Source organism: Electrophorus electricus, chromosome 8, assembly GCF_013358815.1.
Source record: "Electrophorus electricus isolate fEleEle1 chromosome 8, fEleEle1.pri, whole genome shotgun sequence".
Classification (NCBI taxonomy): Eukaryota; Metazoa; Chordata; class Actinopteri; order Gymnotiformes; family Gymnotidae; genus Electrophorus; species Electrophorus electricus.
Window position 1 is genome coordinate 23638484 of NC_049542.1, and position 17767 is coordinate 23656250.

At 41.4% G+C, this 17767-nt stretch overlaps 1 long non-coding RNA gene across 2 annotated transcripts in view; it reads right to left on the reverse strand.

The window, feature by feature from the left end:
• The window catches only part of LOC118241890, a 36420-nt gene that overhangs the window by 5339 nt on the left and 13314 nt on the right, over positions 1-17767 (reverse strand). For both annotated transcript variants that reach the window (XR_004776402.1, XR_004776401.1), the window contains exon 3: positions 352-452. This is a non-coding gene — a long non-coding RNA (uncharacterized LOC118241890). The remainder of the gene's footprint in view (positions 1-351; positions 453-17767) is intronic.

A 17767-nucleotide genomic window follows, 5' to 3' on the forward strand; every position in this document is an offset into this window, starting at 1 on the left:
CACACACACACACACACACACACACACACATTTGTTTTTATGTATAATATGAATTTTCCAAATAACCTACCTCAGTACTTAACCTTAGTAAGCAAAAAGAAACATTGTATCATTCCAATATTTTTTAAGATGAAACATTGCTTTCATACACTTTATCAGAACCATTTTGCACTTCTTGACAATGTGAATTCCCTGTTTTTATTCACCTTTGCTACATAATCAAGACACTTTTTTCCCTAAAAATGTACGAAAATAAACACACATGCACAGAGAGAAAGAGAGACTTACAGAGAATGAGGGAGAGAGAAGAAGAGAGAGAGAGGGAGAGCAGGAATGGGAAAAGTTCCTCACTTTCCTCCTGAAGTGTTTGCTGCAGACCTGCTTCCACCATCTCCTGGCATATCGGTGAGGATAGATACAACCGCTGATGAGTACCCAGTAGCACAAAGCCTCTGAAGGAAATAGAGCAGAATCAGCTAAGCACTTGGAAAGTCAATGCTGCCACACTAGTCATTTCAAAACTACTGCCAAGAACTTTTTAGTCAGTATGCACTCCTGGGGTGGTATTTTGTATTGATCAGGAGGGTCCACCAGGCCCTGATTGAAAACCCACCATGGAGCAGTATGATACTCAAGCAGGGCTGCGACTCAGAGCTAAAGCACCTAGCTATGCAGGCACTGCTGCAGAGAAGCACTATTTACTGAGGATTTGGAGACAGTAGTTGGAAACAGTAAGCTCTCACGTGTCTGCGGGTTCTGCAGAACTTCAGCCTGCCTCAGCTGTCAGTATGAGGAGCCTCTATGATCCTCACAGAAAGCAGCTGGTAAAATCTCCTCTAAATACATGCCAGCGCCAATCGCTTGCACGTCGCGTTAATCAGAGCCAAGCTAAGCTTCACTGTGACTGACTAGACAGCGAAATCACACAATCACTTCTTGCTGTCGCTGCTGCAAGTAACACAGCATTTACTACTCCACTCTATCTCTCCATCTCTGTGATATATGAATATCCATGCTCTATATAAGCAAGGCTCCTCTTCTAGAGCAGCGGGGCCGGTTGTGAAGGTAAGAAGCTGCATGTGATGTGGTTCAAATGCCTCCAGGAGTACCTGTACGAAAAATTTAGTTTTTTGTTCTGTTTAATCTAGCATTTACTGCATAGTTCTGGCACCATGGCCCAGTGCCTTACATCTTTCACAAGTTTTCACATGTTTTCTCCTCATTTATACACTTTTAAGTCATAAACTTCATTTATTATGTTTCTTAAACATATATTTTTAAAGCTTTTTTAGAGCTGCATATTTTATTTCTTGAGCTTAAAGCACTTTGCTCTCTCTCTCTCTCTGTCTCTCTCTCTAACCCTCTTTTACAAACACCCCTTCTGGATCTCTTTGTTATTACACTCATGCTCTAAAAGCCCATCCTTTTTATAAAGACAAACTTAAAGTGCTTTTGAAGGATTAGACCTATTGAATTTTCAGCTATATAGAGCTCTGTCTCCATTCTTAATGCTGAGCATGCTATGACATGTCTAGCTGAACACGTAAGCCCACAGAAAAACCCTGCATGGTATCAAAGTGTCATGCAAATTCAATACAAATCCATGTTTAGTTATAAATGTGAGTTTGAATACATTTCTTTACAAGGCTTCTTTCAACACGCATTTATGAATTTATACTAAAACTTCGGAGGTAATATGTTCAGCAGCATTTCACCCATCAAAGTTTTAATCTCAAATCAGTTCAATTCACTAAACTTTATTGGCATGACCATACTCAGTTACAGGGTTGCCAAGGCATGGCTGAAATGATTAGATCTAAGAGCTTTAAGAAGCATCAGTTCAATTACAGAAAGATTTCATGTCAAAGTTGTCAAAGATCATCAGTATGAATATTGAATTAGAGGAATTGTGAAAGAGTAAGAACAGAAGAAAGAATAAGAATTACATACACTATATTTTTATAGATTTTTTAAAATTTGTATATGGTTTTGTGGGAGGTATTCATTTTAAGACAATGTCCCAACTTAATGCTTAACTAATGTCTCAAATCTATTGATTATGGGGGTTTAATTTGATAATATGGATTTACTACTTAGACTTTGTATGTAAGTATGTGTGTGTGGTTATGTATAATTTAAATTTCACTATTTTCAAAAATATCTGGATTTTTCATAAGAAACATAATTGTTGGGTCTCCTCTTATAGGAGCCTTATTAGTCCTGTTTTATTGTAGTCACTGTGATAAAGATCACCAGTGTAACCTCCCTTTAATGATAGAAACATTTTGCTTTGTGCTTGTGTTTTTTGGGGGGGTTCCAATGGGTGGTGTAGTTTTATTTTGGAAAGATTAGATTATGGATGATTATAACTGTGTTTATTTCAGGCTGGGCCTGATATAAAACATTATTTTGTATTTGTTAGTGAACAGCTATGTGGGGGTGCTTTCTCATTTTAAAAGCACATGCATGCACACCCACACCCAGCCCCCACACACATATAGTTGCCTATGTAATCAGATAACCACTGTGTGCACACACAGAGATGCCCATCCAGCTGAATTTTCACCATGGATGACAGGAACTAGGATATATTCAGTTTCTGATAGGAGATAGAAAGCCCATTTCCAGTCAGCAATTGGAACAACCAGTTACCCTCAATACAATAACACAGTCCCACACAGCCACACACAAATAGAAACTGCTTTTAAACAAATGCACATCACTTAATCACAAATCCCATGAAACACCTCATAACGTGCAAGTGAATGTCAATAAAAAATGCTTTTTTAAAAAGGACATATACTGATAATGAAACCAGACATATTAGCCTCTTTAATGCACCAAAGCACACAAGGCTATATGGTTAGAGTGCCTCACCTCACATTCCTCCCCTCCTCCTCTCACCGCCCTCCCATCCACCCCTCCCTGCCCCCCATTGCCAGGCAACAGCAGTACCTCACCTCAAACAGGCAGCACCTGCTTCTGATCCCTCTGCCCATTCAATGCTGGCAGAGGTGAACAACATCCCTCTTCTAGCCGACTCTAGCCACACTGAACATGCACAGAACAGCAGCCTGGAAATACACCCCCCAGGCCCCTGCATCATTACAGCAATTCTCTCTCAACGTACGGCCATAAATATTCATTCTATCCCATTTCACAAATGTCTATGTCTATGTAATGTGCAAGAATTAAAGCACCACGCGAGGTAATCATATATTTATCAATCTCTGGTAAAGTTTAATGGAGTTATATTAGTCATGCTTGGTGCTGCAAAACGGAAAAAAAAACGGAAAAAAAATAATAATAATAATAATAATTATATATATATATATTTCCCAGGCTCAGAACCTTGTGATATGGCATACATTATCACACAGTTCCATTTACAGCAGCGGTTTAAATGTTCACAGAGCTTTTTGGGAAGAAGAAAAAGATCTGACGTGAACATTGCTCCTGAACCGCTCTAACGTTTTCCCATTCTGTCAGTCCGTGATGTTCTTTAGCCATGGTCCGTCTGCAGTTCAGCTGTGTAAGATTCACACATTATTGCTCTCAGTGATGCTCTTTTGCCACGCTCCTGCGGGAGGTGAGCAGATTCTCTGGTTTCCACCCCTAAGAAGGTTCTATCAGGAATGAGTGAGGTTTCCATATCAGTAAGGGACAAAGAGAAAAAGATGGAGAAGAAAAACGAAAAGAAGGAGCCCCGGAAGGCTCCGTGAAAATTACAAAACCCTTTTTTTTTACCAAAAACTTTTATTTTAATAGCATTTCCAAAGAGTCCTGAGAGAATGAGCAGGGCATCTGGGAAGGCTGAAACCGAAAGAGAAGGTTTGAGGATCTGGAGAGGGTTCCATTTGGTTTCTGATGGGATGATAGGAGCAACACCCACATCCTCTGAGCTCTGATGCCGATGGACAGTTGTAGCTATTTAGTGAAGATGGTGTGTTCTGCTCTGGCAACAGGATTTCCCAGGATGTGCATCTGCTGGGTAGCTGGGTGTTAAAGATGTGTTAACAGATGGTACCCAGGAAGGCAATTCAAAAGCAAATAATACTAGTATAAGACTGAACTCAAGCTGCAGACTGCAACACTAGCCACATGTCTTAAATGTTACACATGCCTTAAATGTTTGTACAGTATCAGTTTAGATGTTTGTACAGTGTATCAATTCAGATGCTGTACCTGATTGGGAACATGAGCTTAACAAGTATGTTCATTTCCAATACTGGGCACTCAATCCTGAAAAACACAGAGAAAATTTTAAAAAGTTCCCTCCACCTAAAGAGAGCAGAGCCAAGGCTCTGGACTTCTTCAAGCCAGTATTAACTTAAGAGAAGTTCGCAGTGATATGTGAAAGTAATTTTATTATCCAAACACAGCTTGTGTTTTGTGCTAGTTCAGCAGGACACCAGATCAAAGCCATTAGTGTTTCTTGGAGAGTAAATCACAATTTTCCCCTTGATTGCAAACACCTTGCATGAGGTCCGGTTCTGTTTGTTATGCTTGAATTAAACTGAGGGGCTCTTGCAATGTTTACATGAATTGTGCCTATTTTTATTGTTTTTTAAATCTTTTTTCCTAATATGACGTAACAAGCATTTCAAATTCAGTCATTGTTGCTGATTCTGTTTAGCCTGCTCCTGCACATTCATGAGTATGATAACTTATTGTGCCGTGACACACTTGAGGCCAAGACTTCAAGGTGGCCTATGATTTGCTCTGTGCTACTCAATGCATCATTAACACCAAAGGTCTTTGTTAGGTGAAATGTGTGTAGTAGTAAATGAATGCACTCTGTATACTGCCGAAACAGAGGGCTTGTGTTGGTAACTAGTGGATGGAGGAGAAGAAAGGCTTTAAAAAACAGCATTGTGTATCTCCCTGCTCTATAGGGCGTTTGAACAATCAGAAGCTTCATTGTGCTGCAGGCACCTGCCTCTCTTTCTTGCGCACACATACAAAGCTGCACTGGCCCCTTCTCCTGGGTTTTGGCCTGGTGCCCTGTACTCACTTGTTAAAAGTGGTTGAGAAAGGTCCCTTCAGCCTCTTACCGTCCAGCAGACTCTGCATCAGGACACACACACACACACACACACACACACACACACACACACTAACGCTAACGCTAACACTGCCAACAGAGCAAAATCTAGTGGGCTACGTGATGCTATAGAGATCGAAGCTCTCTACTGAGATGACCTCATGTTGACCTTCAGCAAGAGCCTGTGTGTCACGTGATGAATGATAACAGACTGATAATGAGAGAGCTTGTGGTAAGTGCACTGTACACAACTATCCTGCAGAAGTTGTGTACACAACATAGTTGTGTACACACTGTACACAACTCTCCCCCAGCACTTTCATTGAAACACTACACACTATAAAATGTCATATTCTCTGAGGTTTGCAGCCACAGTTGTTTTATGTTAAGATGTCCGCCTTATCCTCTGAAGTTGATTTCAAAATCATATAAAATAGCTTGCACATACTGTAAACAAAAAGCCACACCTCACTATCACACACACACACACACACAAATGCAGATGCATGCATGAAGCTCTTTGAATGACTCCTGACTGTGAACATATTCAGACATGGGGTATTCATGTTACATTCATAAAAGCCTAATACATACACATACACATATCACAATAGCTGTGATGAATAAATGTCCAAATGTGTCTGAAAACACATTAAATACGTTCACTTCCTTTTTTATGCATTTAATTTGTTTCAAAAGCTACAGGACTTTTTGAAGTTCATTCACACCTTTCATAGAAACATTTATTTATTCAGTGCTAATGAACCTCCACTACCCATGTGTCTTTGTGTGTGTGTGTCATTCACTTTTCAAGATGATCCTTCAAGTAAGCATGTGTATACCTCGTTCAATGCACTTCTTCAGTAAAACTTTTATAGATTTTTATTATAACAAAATCATATTTAGTTATATGGTTGAATTATATAGTTTCTCCTGAATGCCTGTTATCATCCCTGTGACACACTGGAATTAGCTGTCTGCCTTCAGAGAGTGCCTAAGAGCTCTGCAGATCTGCTTCAATGTTTTACCACTTACCACTATTCAGATTTGCACCTGTTTTTTTTTTTTTTTCATCTGATGCAAATTGTACACAGTTTATCTATTAAAAGGAGTATACTAACATTTTCCATCTTTGGAAGTTGCATTCACACAGAAATGTTTATTTATTCAGTGCTAATGAACCTCTTTTCTCTTATCTCCACTTGTGAGTATTTATATGTGTGTGCATAACATGATTTCTACAACACTCTTGCAAGCATGTGCAAGTATACCTAATGCCTTTCACTTGCTCAGTAAAAGGCATATTTTATTGTAACAAAGTCATATTCAGTTACATTGTTGAATCATTCAATACTTTATCCTGAATGTATGTTATCAACACCCTAGCCACACACACACACTCTCTCTCTCTCTCTCTCTCTCTCTCTCTCTCTCTCTCTCTCTCTCTCTCTCTCTCTCAGTACATTTCTCTTTATGGCCAGCCACTCTGTCTCCTGTTCCACATAGGCTTATCTGTAGAGGTTCAGTGGCTTGTAAAATGGTATGGAGCTCAGAAGAGAATTCGCAGTATGATAAAACAGCACATTGTCTCAAGAAATAGAGCTGACACACTAGAGTAAGTGGTGGGCTGAGGAGCATTACACTAGCCAAAGCAGACAAAGAACACAGGAGAAATGTGTGTGTGTGTGTGTGTGTGTGTGTGTGAGAGAGAGAGAGAGAGAGAGAGAGAGAGAGAGAGAGAGAGAGAGAGAGAGAGAGAGAGAGAGAGAGAGAGAGAGAGAGAGAGCGTGTGTGTTTTCATACATTTTCAGGAAATCCAGAGAAACCTGGTGCTGATATGATGATTTACTTTTTTTACACTACAAAATGTGTGTGTGTGTGTGTGTGTGTGTGTGTGTGTGTGTGTGTGTGTGTGTGTGTGTGTGTGTGTGTGTGTGTGTGTGTGTGTGTGTGTGTGTTTCGCCCCAGCAGCAACGTCTTTGCTCTTTACTCACATATGCATTTTTAGACCCGTGATGCACTGAAAGGTCAAGCAGTCACCATTAAATCTATCACATGCCCTAGCTGAGATTCCACTGCCGTTCCAAAAAGCTCATCACCACTGCTTTTCTACTAACAACATATACTAATGATATTGATTAAAGGTCACACTCCATACCACTGTGCTCTAGTGTAATCATGGTGTAGGAGTAAAGGACAGGAGATATTATCTGACGCCGGTGAGATCATGTGGTATTGTAGAATACACAGGACACTATTATTTATCATATGCTGATTTGTATTTATTTGTATTAGCAGGTATGTGCACAGGTTTTGATGATAAAGCGTGCATTATATTTTGCTTTTGAATAAATACATAAATCTAGCAAAATATATGAATTACAATTGATATTTTGCAGAAAAAAAACTTTACGTACACTTTGCTTATTGTTTCCTGAGTTTTTTGCATCAACTCTGAAAAATCTGGGTGCATTTGAGCACCTAGAACTGCTTCCATTGTGAATTTGCTTGAGGTTTAGGATTGTTGTTGCAGTGCAACATTAATTTTTGGTTCAGCTTCAACTGTTGTGATTCAGTTCTTGCTTTCACATTCTGTGATTCAGCTGGTCTGCTAATTGCTCCATGTTTGTTCTTTACCTAGTCATCACTTCATCTGTACATGTATGCATTACCTTATGTTACCTGCTATACATAACGATATGTGAGTGTAATCAGTTGAAAACTGTTTGTCCTATCTTAGACAGCTAAACGTACTTTGTTAGATGTCTCCTAAATTCCATACATGTATGGATGCAAATATAATAAAACAAAAAACTATGGTTGATAGAGAAATTCTGGAAACACTTTATAAACAGCTGTTTTTCTTAGCTCTGGGCCTATGCCCGACTTAGTTCATGTGTTATGTTTAAGCTACATGAGGTTTTTCATATATGAGTTCCTTGTGCATATAACTTAAGTCACAAGCGACACGTTGGATTTGGTGATCAGTTTGTGATTAATACAGTTTCTGGGAATGTTCCGCGCTCTTGCCCAATGTAGCTTACTAAAGATCTTACAGTTCGTTATATTTAACTTGTAATTAGCTTGATAGCTAGATATCCTACGCTGCCTAGCTAACAACTGTGTCTGTATGTGGTCGAAAAATATATATACAATCAATAACAAACCTTAATTCTATAAACTTGACACCTTTATATTCTTGAGTTCATGAGTTCAGTGCAGACACTGCATTTATTTTTCTACCTGGTCTTTTTTTTCCTTAGAATATCATTAATATCCGACCATACTTCACTTTCATAACAATAATGAAAGAGCATTATGGACGAGCAAGCAACGATTTCACGTTTAGATATATGAGCCTTCTAGAAAGTAATATATTGCGAGCTACTTTTCATAATGTAACAATTTGAGTCTCACGCCAAAAAAAAAAACGTGCCTGTTCGCTATTCGGTATATCTGTGTAGTCGTGTAGCTTACTGAAGCAAAGCGGTAGTTCATCTTTAGAGTATTCACCAACCGGTGTTCATTCGGTGTTCATCTTTAGAGTATTCACCAACCCTCCCACACTTGACAGGACGTGGCGAAACGTACAAAATGTAAAAAGTAATTTTAAAATGTAACTCAGATGTACTCGAGTAAGATTATAAAGTACACTCTTTTAAAACAACTCTACAATTACTTAAAGGTACTTAAGTAAATGTAACTGAGTAAATGCAGCGCGTTATTACCAACCTATGACCTTATTTTACTTTACATAACGTTACGTTAATGTTTTGTTGGGTTTTTTTTTTTGGTTGTTTGTTTGGGGGGGGGGGGGGGGTGTCTGTTTGACCATGCTGTGCATTGACACTGGTCATGATAAGAAGTTACAGTAGATTTTCGATGACCTAAAAATCTGGGAAGAAGTGAACATGTTATTTAGCCAGAATGGGAGTTTGTAGCTTTCCAATGACATGGAACACTTTCTTCTAGATAATCTGTAGATTATTTGTTCATTAAATAATGACCACAAATGATGGAATCCATTGTTTTTCTTCAGAAATACTTTGAGAGCCTCACATATCTGATTCTATTGTATTACCACTCAGCTCTAGGGTGAATCCTGTGTGTAGCATGGTGGAGCCTGCTAAAAATGATAATTATCTGAGAAATTAGATTCAGACAAAATTTACAAGATCTGTATGACTGTATTCAGGGACTAATGCACACGCTACAATAAGACGACACTCTGTTCTTCTCAATAAAGGACCACTGTGATGGTCATGCCTTATACATTTAGAATCCCACAGTAAGCATGCGAAGTTGCAGATATCATGGACCACCTTGTATTTTCCTGCTTTGTGGATTCAGAGTCTCCAGGATTTATTTTGCCACAAAAAAACAAACAAACTGACTAAATAAAAATATTAACCTCTAGATATTAGAAAGTAGGAATTAGCAGAAGCTCCAGACCACTGACAGAGAATGGAAACCTCCTCACACACACCATGCAATGGAGTGAAATCTCTTAGCCTCAGCATCACCTCCACTTAACCCCAGTTCAGCTCAAGATTAATCATTTAGATCATAGCGATTATAATATGTTCCTCCATCCCAAATGACAACATTGCCCTTTCAAATCCATGCGGTACAGTGTAACTTATGGCCACTGTAGGCTCTGTTTAGTTGTTTGGAAAAGGTTATCCACACCTTGAGCAAGATCATCGGACTTATATGATCAATGGCTGTAAATGTTAATGGACCCCTAAAGAGAGAGGGGACAATGTGGCACTATGGGAGGATTGACCCCTCTGAAGTTTAGGCTTCTCCTCTCTAGGGCGGCCAGGTTTCTGTGGGACAGCTGAAAGAGCTGAATGGCCTATCAGTGGTCTAATGCCATAGGCAGTAAGAGAGTTAGGTCAGACCCACACTGGAAGCAGCTCATTGGTTTCTGTTTCTAGAAAGGATGTGTGTGAATGTAATTAACATGAGGCCAAAAGTTCGCAAAAAAATTCACCATTAAATGCAGTAGCCAAAGGTAATGTGGCTGTCATGTATGTGAGAGGAAAAGCTCTCTGAGTATGTTAATGCAAATGGTATCATCACATTGCTTCACTGTCTCATTGCTGCAGGAGAGGAAATTAATTCTAAGATGAATTGCACAGGGATTGCAAGGTATTCATTTTAAGGCAATGGCCCTACTTATTGCTCAACTAATGTGTCAAGTTTACACTGTTTTTTGCCTATGGGGGCTTAATGTGATGATGCAGATTCACTTCTTAGATTTTGTAGATGGTGTGTGTGTGTGTGTGTGTGTGTGTGTGTGTGTGTGTGTGTGTGTGTGTGTGTAATACTAGTGTAATACTAGCTGTGTGCACATGCACACACACAAACACGTGCATACACACACACACACTCTGACACAAACACACACACACACACACACACACACACACACACACACAGACACAAAAACACATGCACACAGCACTGCCAGCAGAGCTCAGATTAGCTTAGTGCAGTAAAGTGCCTCTCAGCTCCTAATGGCCCATAAATCAGTAAGTCATGGGCCTGTTTACTGCTGCAGTGTCTTACTCCTTCGCTTTACAGCCCATGATGGAAAAAACATTTAAATAAACACAGGACCCATTACATCTGAATCCCAGCCATGCTGTGCACGGACAGGCCGTCCACGCCAGCAAACACAGCCAAGTTCGAATCCAGTTAGTCCTGCTTTTATTAATATAAGTATATTCCAGCCTCTGACAATTGTAAGATTGTGAGATGGTATCATAAAGCATTTACATTAAATATGTATAAAGACAGTCTGACATGAGAATGACTGTCAATTACAAGAAAGAGAGTCTCTCTCTCTCTCTCTCTCTCTCTCTCTCTCTCTCTCTCTCTCTCTCTCTCTCTCTCTCTCTTTACTTTTTCTTTTTTATAAATTTCTCACAGAAGAGTTGTGGTTTAGAAATGTGTATTCACCTTTCTGCATAACACATTTAGGAAATGTGCATTTCTCCCTCAGGAAAAGCTGCCATTGCCATTGGCTCTTTTATCAAACAAAATGATAAGTGATTTGAATACACACACACAGTACAATTACTCTTATGGGATAATTTCAAATGCTCATTTATCAATTTAGTTTCCACTGATTATATGTGTTCTGAAATTATAGTCTTGATGTTCCTCATATTTAACACTTCCTTATCTCATTATAGATTTTCAAAACCTAAATAAAAATGTTGCATACTGTACACACTTCTGAAACATGCAGTGTGTAAAAAACATATGAGACAAACGTCATACATATTTTAAAAAAAAAACTCCAGGCACACACACACACACACACACACACACACACACCCACACCAAAGCAGTTTAAAATGTATGGCAATGATCCTGTACTGTGAGAACGAGTTGGCAGGCACTCGCATGCCAGCTCACATTCTGTGATTCATCCCTGTCTGATAGACGCGGAGATCAAAACAGGCCGTGTGCGTTTTCTCTCGCTCCAGGCTGACTGTGCCTCTGTCAGCTCCTCCTCTCCCCAACCACAGGAAACAACACTTGGAACGGGGAGAGGAGCTGAACGCAGAGTGGGAGCTCTGCCCTAACACTTTCACCATCTCATATTCACACACGCTATACACACATATGCCTGAACACCAGCACAATTCAATATCTGAGCATAAAATGCTCTGTTCAGTAAGACCATACTCTCTTCCTATACTTAATAAAATGTGAGAACACAATGCTTCTGTCTGTACAGTGAACACTGCAGGTGAGCATTCCTAATTGTTTTCATGTTCCCCGTATGGTAATAACATCCATGCACCCTGGCACACTCCCCTCTCCTAATGTATGCTCTGTGAGCCGCCTCCCCTTGACTGCATGTTTGGTTGGTCTAATTAACGCCACCGGAGGTGTTGTCAGCCCACCTCTCTCTATCTCTCTCTCTGCAGAGTGTAGCAGCTGTTTTATTCCGATGAGCAGAACGCTAAGTTTCATTAAGGCGCACCAAAGCCTCCCAGTCTCACACAGACAGGTGCAAGGAGGGAGGTAGATTTTCACACCACTGTGCCGGTGGCTCACACAACTTTTCCTCTACTTTCCCCCCAGACCTCTTTTTTTTAATTATTGTTTCAATTTTTAGAAAAATGGCTCGCTTGTTGTGCGAGAGCCAATGTCTGGCCATAATCACTCTTACACGCACATCCTTCCCATGCTGCATGGATCCAGTCTGCAAATGTGTGTTGGAGTGGCAGAAGGAGCCCCAGGCAGAGAAGAAGGAACTGGGCCCGTGGTTCACGAGGCATGGACATTTAGGTAATTAAGGCTGTCGTGAAGTCTTGTCATTGATATTCCCCAGTGCTGCAGCCAGTGTCTATTACTCATATGGAAGCTCATTACAGAAAGCAGAAGGGCCTGCTTCTTATCGTTACATTTCAGCCTCTATGTATGGAAATGGAGAGAGATAATTAGCTCAATAGACCTTCGTCTTTCAGCAGGAAATATGGACCAATATAAAAAGATCCAAGTCCAAGACACTGTTTAATGAAACTCACCATAGCAGTTATGTACATAAACATATAGAATCAGATGTTGTACTGATGATCCAACAACAAAAAAAAAAAAGCCCTAAAAAATTATTCACCAAAAAATAATGTGTGTGGAAGAGAGGAAATATAGCATACACCTTAGAACTGGTTGAAGGTACAGAGAAGTGCAGGCAAGGTGCCAAATACAAGGGTAAGTTGAAGCTAAGGCGAAGGCCTCTACACAAAGATGCCCTGTTCTGGAGCTGGCCATAAATTGGGGTGCATGACTGCTTAGCTGTGCAGGCCAGATTTGACCTGCTTCCCTCCTCCAGAAGGGAGACCCTAAAAGCCATATCTGCCACTTCTAACACAGCTGATTTGTAGGATGGTAACAACTACCACAAACGCAGACATCACTGTTTTCTGTTCCCTTTTTTCCACTCCAGCAATGGCAACTCCTTCTGGTGAGAATAACACGGGTTTATCATGTCTTTCCAGCTGAGGCTGGATAGTCCAGACCCACAGGCCAGAGAAGGGATGATGGCATATCTTCCATCTGCATGCAGACGGAATGCAGACGTGAAAATCCCTTGGCCCACACGCGCCACCTGTCAGACAGACGAGCGGTGCTGAGGCAGTTGCCGAGGGCCATGCTGAGGGGCGAGGGAGAAAGGTCAGGTCTGTTACGACAACCACCGACCACTCACAGAAGAGCGGAAAGGCAACACTAAAAGGAGGTTTGATGAAAATTAAATATTTATCAGAGAGCCAGTTGTGTGTGTGTGTGTGTGTGTTTGTGTGCCTGTGCGTGTGCGTGTGTGTGTTTTCAAGGTTGGGTGGGTGGCCGTAAATACACCCAATTAACCCAGGTCAGATGAGCTCCAGCACAGTGGGAATGTCTGAATGTTTCATCACACGTTGATATATACTGCACTATCAGCTGTGTGTCATTACCGGCAGTCAGTATCTAACACACAGCAGCAACAGCCTGTGGCTCACAGCGCTCCTGCTTGCGTATAGATCAGTCATTACCTCGGCCATCAACCTCAGCTCCATGCTCCCTCTGAGGCTGTTGGCAGGAACGGCAGGAACGGCAGGAACGGCGGTAACGGCGGCGGCCACGTGAGATGTTTGGCCCTGAAGAGTGGATCAGAGAACGCTTTATGCTGCCACGCGGGTCACTGACTTTCAAGGCAGACGCCCGGCTGCGGGCCATGCCACTCGGCTGCAGCTGAGGAAGAGATGTCTCGGCCATGCAGAGCTAGCCACGGGCCTGCCCATCAGTGCAGCCGCCCAGCACACGGCCGCTGCATCGCCTCACCGCCCATTATGCCTGACACGCAGATGCTTTTGCCGCACGTTTTGACATTTTCTTGGGAATGATAAAAAATGAATGATGACCTCAATAGTCTTTTACATCTGCCTGAAGATCAATACGGTGTGGGGGAGTAGGTCAGAGGGTCTCCAGGGGTTGGGGGAAAAAGAGGGGGTTGCAGGAGACTCTTTGAGGCGAGCTGTGGATGCACGCAGGCTGCCAGACTCTCGAAGCACTGGGCTTTAATTGGAGGCCTGGGCTGGTTCTGGCAGGCAGGGCACTGAGAAGGGCTGTCAGTGCTACACAGAGCACAGGAGCGGCTGCAGCCGGAGCCGCTCTCCTCCGAGAGCCTGGGAGTCCCGTACATTATTGATCGCTCCTGAGATGAAAGAGGACACTCTGCCATGCACTCTGCTACTCGCTCAGCAAGGAAAAGGAGCGATAGAGGGAGAGAGGGAGAGGGAGAGAGAGAGAGAGAGAGAGAGAGAGAGAGAGAGAGAGAGAGAACAGGAAGGGGGCATGCCCTGGCTTCCAGCGTTGTGTCGAGAAACAAGAAAAACAAGACCTTGAGAGTTTGATTCTTTTCCCTTGTTCATCTTGGAGAATTTTATAATCGAATACATTATTCCAGTTTAGAAATTATAAGAGGTGCTCTCCAAAGTGCTGCTAATATCCATAATTTAGCTGAGCAGAAAGCAGTATATTCTGTCAAAATTCTGCGTCTTTGCAGGATATTTTTTAAGCCTATACGACAAAAGCAGTGATTACAACACTTGCTCAGTGATTACATTAACTGCCTAACACAACCCTTCTGAAAAGTTATACCCCTGATTAATAACATATGCAAATGTACAAGCCTCAACACACATAATGCGTGTGCGTACACCAACTGTCACACCATGTCCATAACATTCCATAAAATTTAAATATTAATTTAGGTCAAATTGACCTTACAGCTTAACGACCGTAGCAAATGGCACGAAGCTCCCCCCCCCCAACCCAACCCCCCCATAGGAGCACAACCAGTGAGAGCGTTGGCAAGAGCCACTCTCTCCTCGTCACGCTAATTCAGTATAGAAACAATGGGGCAGCACGGCTGCGTGGGCCTCTGTTCTTTCGGACCCCAGGGGCCCCCACATGAAGCCCAGGAAGACAACAGATGTCAGGGCTGCTGTGCTGTGGACCTACCCCCCCCCACCGCCCACCCCGCCGCCCACATGCCCTCAGGCTGTGTGCAGTGTAAGCTCACTGTGCAGGATAGTGGGACAGATGGCAGGGGCTGGTGAGGGGGGCTTAGTGGAGGATGTGGGCGAAGCACTGAGCCAACACTGGAACCGTGGCCATGTATGACATGGTCACCTCCACGCACTGAAACCTACAAATGTGCCCTTTAATGGTTATGGGGTTTATGTGTTTGGACTGTTAATGCAGAGTTTTACACACACACACACACCAGCAGTATGTCAAATGGGTCAAATCTGCCTTATTTACTCCTTTACGCAGCCTTACTTCTTTTTCTGGTCTTGAATATTATTATGAAAATGAACACCTCATAAAATTATTTAAGAACATTTCAGAAAGTACCATGCACACTCTCTTTTTCAAGTCACAGTTTCAGTAACTGTAATACATTTGTTAATTTACCTGAACCTTTTATATTATCATATACTGGGTAGTTATTAAGTTTAGGCAGACGCTCAGAAAAAGGATCCTACAAATTGTAGTAACACACCATTCAAAAACACCTGTACCCATTTACACTAACAGATATAATTTCTCTCTCACTTGAATCTGTTCTGAAAGATAACTACTGCAGATTTATAATAACGGATGTCGTCCTGTTCCACTGTTCAGATGGACGTTTCCTATTCGTGTGATATTCGTTAACAACGATCGATCACAGAAGAGTAATTAAAAAAAATTTAAAAACACATGATCTTGGTTTGCGAAATGTTTACATTATAACTAGCGACTGCAAGTAGACCAACACGTGCACCTTCCACCTAGGACTCTGGCTAACGTACACTATCTGGGGTGATATCGCCATCTAGTGTTCAGGCGATGTGCTTTGGCTCGTCTTCCAGTCAGCGCTTCTGCGTCTACAGAATGTAGGCCATGATGTCTGCAAAAATAAATAAATAAATAAATAAAAATACAGACAGAATGCATAACTATCTGCTAGGAATTGAAGAACAGCATTGATCTAACATTTAAACACATATGAGAGAACTTCTGTTGCTCAGTAATGAACTGTAATCTAACTTAATCTTAATTATATGATAACTGCAATAAACGATCGTGTACATCTTACGTTCGTGCGACCGTTCACGAATGTAGCAGGTCACGTTGGGTTTACTCTTCTAACAGCTTCAGCTCTAATCAATTTAGCCTTTATCAGCCCTAGTCTAGTGATAACGTAATGTGATGGCTCAAATATTTCGATGTAAATCAGATGAGACAAGACACCCGGGAGCTTGAGGAAACACTTATTACAATATGTAAGGTTTCTTAGGCTGATATTACATTTACTAAAGGAATCCTCCGTTGTTTTATCCTATGGATGATGTAATATTTCGCCAACTTCCCGCACAAGAGACCTGGCTGTGACGCGTTGTGTCTGAAAGCACGTCTCCTGACTTTTTGAACTTGTCGTGGTTTCCCCACGACTCCGTCTAAGTACTCCATATATCAAATACGAATGGAAAGCGAGAAAGGCACAGGCGATGATAGCGTTTATGCTTCGCTGGCTCACCAACATAATGATCACATTATCCTCACACTCCGGCCCTTGACGTGTCCCCGCAGTTTTAATATTCACATCTTCCGACTACTAAAAAGAACATCAAGAGAAAGACATAACGTGCTTTTTTGCTAGTCACTCAGTAAGATTTGTTAAGAATGCTTTTACTTGCCTAAACATCCACGAATTGTGTTTTGTGTGTGTGTGTGTGTGTGTGTGTGTGTGTGTGTGTGTGTGTGTGTGTGTGTGTGTGTGTGTGTGTGTGTGTGTGTGTGTGCTCATAGACTACATGACATGTTTTAGTTGGGTCTGACGTTAATGAAGTTTTAAATGTAAAGTACATTAGCACTAACCCAGTCGATTTCAAGCGATAGCTCTGCATTTTTGTTTGGCTCCTTGTTTGTTTGTGTGTGTGTGTGTGTGTGTGTGTGTGTGTGTGTGTGTGTGTGTGTGTGTGTGTGTGTGTGTGTGTGTGTGTGTGTGTGTGTGTCAATTCGTGTGTTGTTAACTTTTTTAACAGCAAAAAGCAAAACTTTTACTGAAGTTGATTAGGATTGGACAGTTATCGGTGTAGATCTTCAGCACCAAGGACAGCGCCGAGGCAATGATCGATGAAGTGACGCTGGGGAAAAAGTAACAAATGATTTAAAGATTTAATGGATATGTGAAACCAGGCTATTCATTTACGGTAGATGGGAGGTATGAGATATTTGCCCCAGCTGTGTTGAAAACTACATGAACTTCTACCACTTGGTGCTCTCAGCTACGTCAGTTCTTTCAGGTAGGTTGTAGTTTGCTACACAGTGGGCAGAGCCATATATGGAGCCATTTTATGTATGTTATTGTGTCATTCAAAGATTTGACAAAACAAAGAAGACTCTGCTCAGGTTTTGGTAACTCTAATGAATGCTGATTTGTGGTTTTACTACCATATTGTAGCACCTATATAAATAAATAAATTGAATAAATTAAAATAAAATAAAACACATGTCTCATCATTCATACCTTTTTCTTCATACTTGAGTCTTCTACCAGAGGCCTGGGAGGTTGATGGTGTGGTGCAGTATTTATTGCATTCCTAGGATTGTGTTCTTTTGGGCTGAGGTCAAGCTTGACATTTCTGGGATCTGTTGCAGCCACTCCTC